The sequence below is a fragment of the Colias croceus genome, chromosome 13 (assembly GCF_905220415.1).
Source record: "Colias croceus chromosome 13, ilColCroc2.1".
NCBI classification, from domain to species: domain Eukaryota; kingdom Metazoa; phylum Arthropoda; class Insecta; order Lepidoptera; family Pieridae; genus Colias; species Colias croceus.
This window is the reverse complement of record NC_059549.1, coordinates 8,142,051-8,150,158: the sequence shown is the minus strand read 5'-3', so window position 1 is coordinate 8,150,158 and position 8,108 is coordinate 8,142,051. Positions and strand designations below refer to the sequence as shown.

At 31.4% G+C, this 8,108-nt stretch overlaps 1 non-coding gene across 1 annotated transcript; it reads right to left on the bottom strand.

The window, feature by feature from the left end:
- Positions 1-5,868: 5,868 nt before the first annotated feature.
- Trnav-aac lies at positions 5,869-5,941 on the bottom strand. Its single transcript has one exon. It is a non-coding gene; the product is annotated as a tRNA-Val (tRNA).
- Positions 5,942-8,108: the final 2,167 nt, after the last annotated feature.

Here is an 8,108-nt window from a genome sequence, read left to right as displayed (position 1 = left end):
TTTTTTTTACATATCCATTCAAAATACTTAATTAGTCTACCACTTATAGATTTATTAATTTTGCATACACTGTTATAGGTATGTCTATGATTTCATCATCTTTTATAATTAAAATACATATCTATACATATAATAAATCTGTAGAAGGGTCAATTCTGTACATTGAAAATATTGAAAAAATAACTAGCAGGGGGTGTTACTGGATCGATACCAAACCCAAATATGTGATTAAAAAAATTTTTGTCTGTCTGTCTGTCTGTCTGTCTGTCTGTCTGTCTGTATGTGAAGGCATCACGTGAAAACTAGCGGTTCGATTTCGATGAAACTTGGTATAATTATACCTTATTATCCTGGGCGTAAAATAGGATACTTTTTATCCTGGAAAAATACGTAGAAAAAAAATTTATCTCAATTTTTCAGTTATCCATAGACGTTGTTCTGTAGTAGGTACCGCGAACACACGTTGCGTATTATTATAGACCTAGGCGTATTTGGGTCTAATAGATATTTATAAGATGTCATTGTCCGAGTTACTCAAAATGGAGAAATAAACCATCCACGCAAAGACCGACATCCGCGCGGACGGAGTCGCGGGCGGAAGCTAGTCGTAAATATATTTCAAAGATTCATTTCTAAGTCATGACATATTGAAAATTATCTGTACAAAATTAACTTTTCATTATTTTAATGAATGAACGGTATCTTTATTACAAATATAATGAAAAAAATATTCAAAGCAGAATATCTACTTATATCAAATTATTGTTAAACATGAACTTGTGATTTTCTATGCATAAAAATGAGGGTTCGTTCATCCTTAAACCATTATGGGCGTTTCTCAATATTAATAGCACTTGTTTAAAGCAATAAATTGCTTTAAAAGTCAGTTTAAATCCGAAACATTTTAATAATCTTTCCTTCTGACCTTACTATAATAATTTTATTTTTATACAGAATTATAAAGATTAGGTATAAGTAATACAAAAAACGGCGAAAAGTATAATGAATATAAAAAATTCCAACTTATTATCATTGTAATTTCAAAATACAAGCCGTACATTTTATCCTTATGTTTAGAGCCAGATTTGAATAAGCATCTCGAATATTCTTTGACCTTTTAGCAAGGAAGGAAGGAAAGGTGGGATTATTTATATGACCTTTCACTCTTGACATCTTTAAATGTTAAGCATTATAATATTATAAAATGAAGATAAAAACCTTCTTTTCACGTTTCTTCTCATAAAACATAATTTGTAGTTTCTGTAATGGCTTTTTAATATTGTTTTACAATAATGAAGTGAATAGTCTCTAAACTAACCTAACCTTGAAATGAATGATAAACAACGCCTCGCACTGTCAAAACACATCAAAACATGGAGACATGTTTATAATAGAGCAATGATATCAGTTCTTCCATACAAAGGCATCCATAACAATATGTATAACAATTCAGTTCGAGTGACTGGTCTGCTGGGTTCTGTATATGAAAGTTTATGCGGAAGAAATATAATAAAAAAGTTAAGTACATAGGGAAGTTCCCTACCAATAACTTTGTTAACAAAGGAATGACGAGGACCCAATATAATCAATACGCGTATATGAATCCAATTGTCGATTTGAGAATAATCAAAATAAACTACGTATACAAACACAAATACACCTAAGATTATTTTATTTCAAATATGTTATAGGACTTCAACGTAGTACCTATATACTACTTTTAGTAGTGCAGACTTCAATTTTAATCATAATAATATGTATAATGTTGTTTGAATATTTTTAGTACTTTTAGTACTAGATTTTCAGGACTCCATTAAATATCTTTTAGAATCTTTTTTGGATCGTCAAGTTAAACAATTAGACACAGTTTTGTATAGCAGCCTATATTCTCTTTGTTTACGACTAGGTTTCCAGTAAAAAGGCGTAAAAATAAATTAATGAATTCTCCAAGGGTTGACGTAAAGTAATGAAATTGGCGAGGAGCACTAAGTCATGGGTTCATTAGGTTTATGGTAGAGACGCGATCGATTGCGTTGCGTGCGGATCGTCCCTCGTACTATATTAATTGTTTTGTGGTTATTAGAAACTTTAAAGCTAATTGAATTTACGAATAATTATATTATATTGTAATATTTTATTATGTAAGTAGGTACTATCTATACATATAATAAATCTGTAGAAGGATCAATTCTGTACATTGAAAATATCGAAAAAATAAATAGCAGGGGGTTTTACTGGATCGATACCAAACCCAAATATGTGATTAAAAAAATTTTTGTCTGTCTGTCTGTCCGTCTGTCTGTCTGTCCGTCTGTCTGTCTGTCTGTCTGTATGTGAAGGCATCACGTGAAAACTAATGGTTCGATTTCGATGAAACTTGGTATAATTATACCTTATTATCCTGGGCATAAAATAGGATACTTTTTATCCCGGAAAAATACGTAGAAAAAAATAAATCTTAATTTTTCTTAATTTTTCCGCGCGGACGGAGTCGCGGGCGGAAGCTAGTTTGGGAATAAAGAACGAAATGAAATGATTAGGTTAGCGTATGATGCGACACATTTAATGGGTAAGAAGTAAAATTATATAATTTTGAAAATATTTAACGATTTCAAATCTATAAAAGCTTTAGAATGAAGTGGAGAGGAAACTTAACTTCGAAGTGTACTGAACTATTTTGAAATGAGAAAAGTCCTTTTAAATCAAATACACATATTAGGGGTATATTCCATTACTTATAACAGTGTATTACGAACATTATTATATTATACAGCATGACTGATTAAAAAAGCTTTTTGCATGGGTGTGGCGACGTTATGGCGCGCCTTTTGTGAGGACTTGCCGGAAAACTATTGTAGTCAAGCCCTGAATAAAATCAGTCATTGTCCATGTAATTACTATAATTATTTATACATACTTAGTTCTATTCGTTTTTTTTCATATACATAAAAATAGGTTAGAACATTCGGGGTGTGATGGAAACTTATTATTTGTTTGTACCTTTCCAAGAAATATTACAAGATTATTTAAGAAAAGTATATAATATTTATACCTACTTATAGGTAAATAAATATGAAATAACGACAGTAGAGTTCATTAATAGATATCATGATAATCAGTGGTATTTCCGATCATGATAATGAAATTAGCAGAACCAGGCATTACAGTTTCCCATTTGTAAATTTGAGTATGTTTCGATTCTAAAAAGCCAGATAATGCAAATTCTAATACTTTTTTCGATTTAATTAATGAAACATGTGTTTCACCGTATAGTATAATAGTGCGAGTTATAAATGTACACATATAATACACAACCCGTTTATTAAGGTTTCAGATGGCGCGGCTGCGTTAATTTCAGGCATCACGTGTGCTGAATCTTGATAAGTGCGAATAATAACTGAACAGAAGGGACGACTTTTGTCTGTAATTTCGGGAGGTGCGATGTTAATATCACAAGATTGTATTCTGACACATACAATATCCATATAGTATCTACCTACTTCACATGTACCTAAATGAGGCTACAAATATAAATTAAAATACTCTATTGTTGATATAAAATTTATAATTTGTGCACAACCGGAGCGAATATGAACTAATTAATCCTATCCTATCCTACTAATCTAATAAATGCGAAAGTTTGTGAGGATGGATGTGTATGTGTGTGTTTGTTACTCTTTCACGCAAATACTACAGAACCGATAACAATGAAATTTAGCGCAAATATAGAGTTAACTTGGATTAACACATAGGAAGGTTTTATGTCGAAAATCCCACGGGACCGGGAACTACGGTTTTCCTTTGAAAATGCGGGCGAACCCGCGGGCGGAAAGCTAGTTTGATTATACAAAAGGAATAGGGAAATTGCAACGATTTAAATAAATTTATAAACATACGATTTAAATAAAGGTTCTTTATGTAAATAAAATGTGTTAAAACTTTAACACCAACTGCTGGGGCTATGAAACTTCCCCTGTGTTAAAGTTACTGAATTTTTAAAGCATGCGAACAACTTTAATGTCCTTACAGTTCGACGACGATTACTCTAGCTAGATCATGGGTTCATACATACATCATTCCTGTTTCCGTGCATTATTTTTGGAGGCAAAAGCTTTTAAAATATAAAAAGAATCAGCAAAATCGTTTCAAACAGTCGAAAATTCTGAGGTAGCAAACCCAAAACATAAAACTTCAGTCGAATTGACAACCTACTCCTTTTAATCTAAAGTCAGCTCAAAATACTATTTAGGTAGGAATATAGGGAAAATACCAAAAAAAGAATTGTATTTCTATAATTACATACCTAATACATCATAGTTATTCCAAGTCGGAGCAATGTCTATAGCGATAAAGACGAAGACGGGCCCATGGGAGCTGAGAAGATTGGATTAGGTACTAAGTGTGTGTTTACTATAGCTTAATCTGCCCTTTACACTGCCTGCTTAACGTAGGCTTGTTTAATTTGAACCTTGGGATAATGTCCTTACGCTACCCTTTTGTTCTGTATTAAAGTTTTGCGTGAAGTGAACTTGTCTTTATTTTGTTGACTTTCTTTTCATAAATGAATACAATTTCATATTTTATCATTGTAGAGTTTATGTATCTATCTTAATGTATCATATTCATGATTGTATTGGCTGCCGAACAATATTTAGTATTTATCTACTAAACTTAAAAGCAAGTAGGTAATTACATTAATTTTTTAATAAATGGAAAACAATGTTTTCATTACCTTTAAAAGAGATAAGAGATGTTTCCTTGATCGGTTTACGTATTAGTCAATCTTTTACTTTTTCTAATTATTCTCCACCGGAGATTAAATGCCTTTATGCGATAATAGGAATACCATGAATTAGATCAAATAAAATAAATCAATGAATCCACTTTTCTATTATACATTTCAACCACCTCAAAGAAAGAAAACCAATTTATGTTTCATTTATTTTTATATAAAATGTTGAATCAGTGGGAGTATAAAGTTATATTTTCTTAACAGTATGGCGTTTCTCTGGAATAAGAAAGGTCAAAGGTCCCTGTGGTTCTAGGAAATAGTACCTACACTTCTCGAAATATAATAATTTAAAATGTGAAGATATTTTGTTTTCATTATAAGAAATGAAATACGTATAAGATGAAATTTGAGATGATCCAGTAAAAATTCAGATAAAATATGATTCAATAATTTAAATATCGTATTTTTAATTGATAAAAGTAAACATATTTTCTATCTTGGCAACGGATCAACTTAAAATAAAAATAATATTACAAAAGCATTATTCTAAAATAGAATCTCGATTGCGAAATTGTTCAAGCAAATTCAACATTATTCAGAAACTAACCAAGTATAATATTGGTATAAATGTTCAAACACTGTCACTTGCAGCCCAGATCCAAGTAACCAAGTAATAATAGATATAAATATTCATAAGTAAGGAACGGGAAAATCAATATGCATTCATTAGTAGCCGGCTTTGCGATGTCTTGTGATTTGCATCTGAATCCTTGTCTTTTCGTCACTTATTTATTAATCCAGGTATTACGGTTACGGTTTATTGCTCCAAAATTTAATATAATCTGTATTTGTTTACCTATACCGTTCACTCTATATTATTATATGACACACACACACCCATACATTGATTTAAAATAAAATACATTCGATACATTTGCGCGTTAAATACATAATATAATGTTTGAAGTGTAATAACAAAAAAATCACATCATTGCTCCAAATAACTGGATGAATTTTTAAGAATAACTTACTTTGTATAACATATTATAAAAATCAGACAGACATGTATTAATTTCATTTAATGTTTTCTGCTAGAATTCCATTTAATTAATCCACATCAAAATAAAAACAAAATTTGTTTCCGCCCGGGATCGAACCGGGGGCCTTCTGCGTGTTAGGCAGATGTGATAACCGCTACACCACGGAAACCATATCTCAATGTTCTTAAAATTGAATCATCATACGTAACACGTGAGCAGTGCACCAATTAAATCTAGGTCATTTTTTATAGTCAATCATTAACTTGATAAGAGAAACCGGTATCGTAGTGAGTTATAAATAACTAAATAACTATTTTAATGAGTATCTCATTTTTATAACAAACAACCTAGTGCTCACGAAATGAAGTTTATTAATATCTACCATGATATCTACTAATGACTTTGCTCTTTGATTTTGCTTTGACTATTCTTGTTTGAGTATCTATTTATATTTTAATTACACTGCTGATTGATGGCAAAATAAATTTAAATCCAGGGGCGCATCCAATCAAGTTTTCACATCAAAACGCCCAATTTATCGCCGATAGTAATAAATGGTATCTTCAGAAATAAAGCCCAGCACCGATTCAATAAAATTTATAGCTAACCCTTATTCTGCAAACCAAAGTTCCCAAAGAAATAATTTCAGTCGGCATAAATCTACCGTTTCATCGAATTCATTTAGGCGCAGACGTGTGGAAGCCTGCTCGTGAAGATAACGTTAATAACGGCTATTCTTCTCAAATATCACAATTAAATTTATTTTAAAACGATTCAGGTCAACTCCGGAATAAATTATAACTGGGAAACTTTCAGATTGATTAAAAATTTACCTAGGTTTAAATATTATTCTTAGGTTAAAGGTCGTTGTAAATATCATAGATTTTATGTTACGAATATAAAAGTAGAGAACCTTTCATACTATCTATATACAATATAGTCATGAATGAGTCGTATATTAGGTACTATAAGGAATTCGCAATGTAAGTATAAAGATTGATATTTGAGAATATTCTTTAATAATATAAGCACATGATTAGATAACTAACAATTACAACTAGATTTGGTATGCTCTACCGTGACTCTATTTCACGTTTGAAATAATTCCAAAGGAGTTTACACTCTTTAAGTGTGACGCAAAAAGTAAACATAAATCTTCGGGAAGACAGTTTTACTACCATCGACATAAATAACATCAGCAAATCCTGCAAATGCAAGGTAAAAATCGGTCAGTGTTAATGTTACCTACGTAATATGGAGTGGTTTTCTCTTTCCCCGGCAATATATCTATTTCACGTATCAACATACTTATGTAGATGTATACTACTGATAAATTAAATAAAGTGAAGTTTTAAAATTGACTTTCTTTAACAAATTCAACTGCGTCATAACGTATCTAGTAAGTAGAGATAGAGATAGACCTTTACTCCACATTTTGGCAGGTGACAAAAAAAAAATAGCAATCAAATATTGTAGAGCCTAGTAAAGTATTATATTATCTGAGGACTGTAGTAGGGCTATGCTTTATGAAATTGGAATTAGTATAGTACCTAGTAAGAACAATTCGACATTTCATCAAACACATGATTCAAACTTGCACAAAGCTATCGCAGAAATGCAGCTCTGCTAAAGTTCGAAGCTATGGTGCAAACAGAATGTTCTTGTAAGGCATTTGTACAAACATTTGGTGTGGAATCGAAGTTACAAATCCTAAATCGTGCTATACGTAATGTTTGCTCTTTGCTGTCACTCGACAAGACTATTTTGGCACGCCGCCATCACGCTAACCGCAGTTCAGTTTCGCACATATTTGCGCTCAATTACCGGCATATTTCGTTGATACTACTCTTTGTTACTTTTCGTACTAGTTCAACAATTTATCGAGAACCTAGCCAGTCAATACCAACAAGTAAATATGTTTGCTCAATGTTTGGTAGCGATTTTCATTAGTTATCTAGCAACTTATCCCTATTTTTGAAAAATTTCTATCTCTGTACAATCATATATTATCATGTTTTGATTATACAAACCATAATTATATAAAATATAAGTACACTTAATATATTTCCTTTTTTAACCGACTTCAAAAAAAGGAGGAGGTTATCAATTCGGCCGGTATATTTCTTTTTTATGTATGTACACCGATTACTCCGAGGTTTCTGAGCCGATTTACGTGATTCTTTTTTTGTTCGATGCGGAATGGTGTTGAATTGGTCCCATAAAAATTTTATTCGGATAGGCCCAGTAGTTTTTATTTTATGGGCATTTTTGCAAGTGCAAGTTTGAAGTCGGTTGTTTTTAAAGCAGTTAACACTTGTTCTTATTTAAGAGGTATA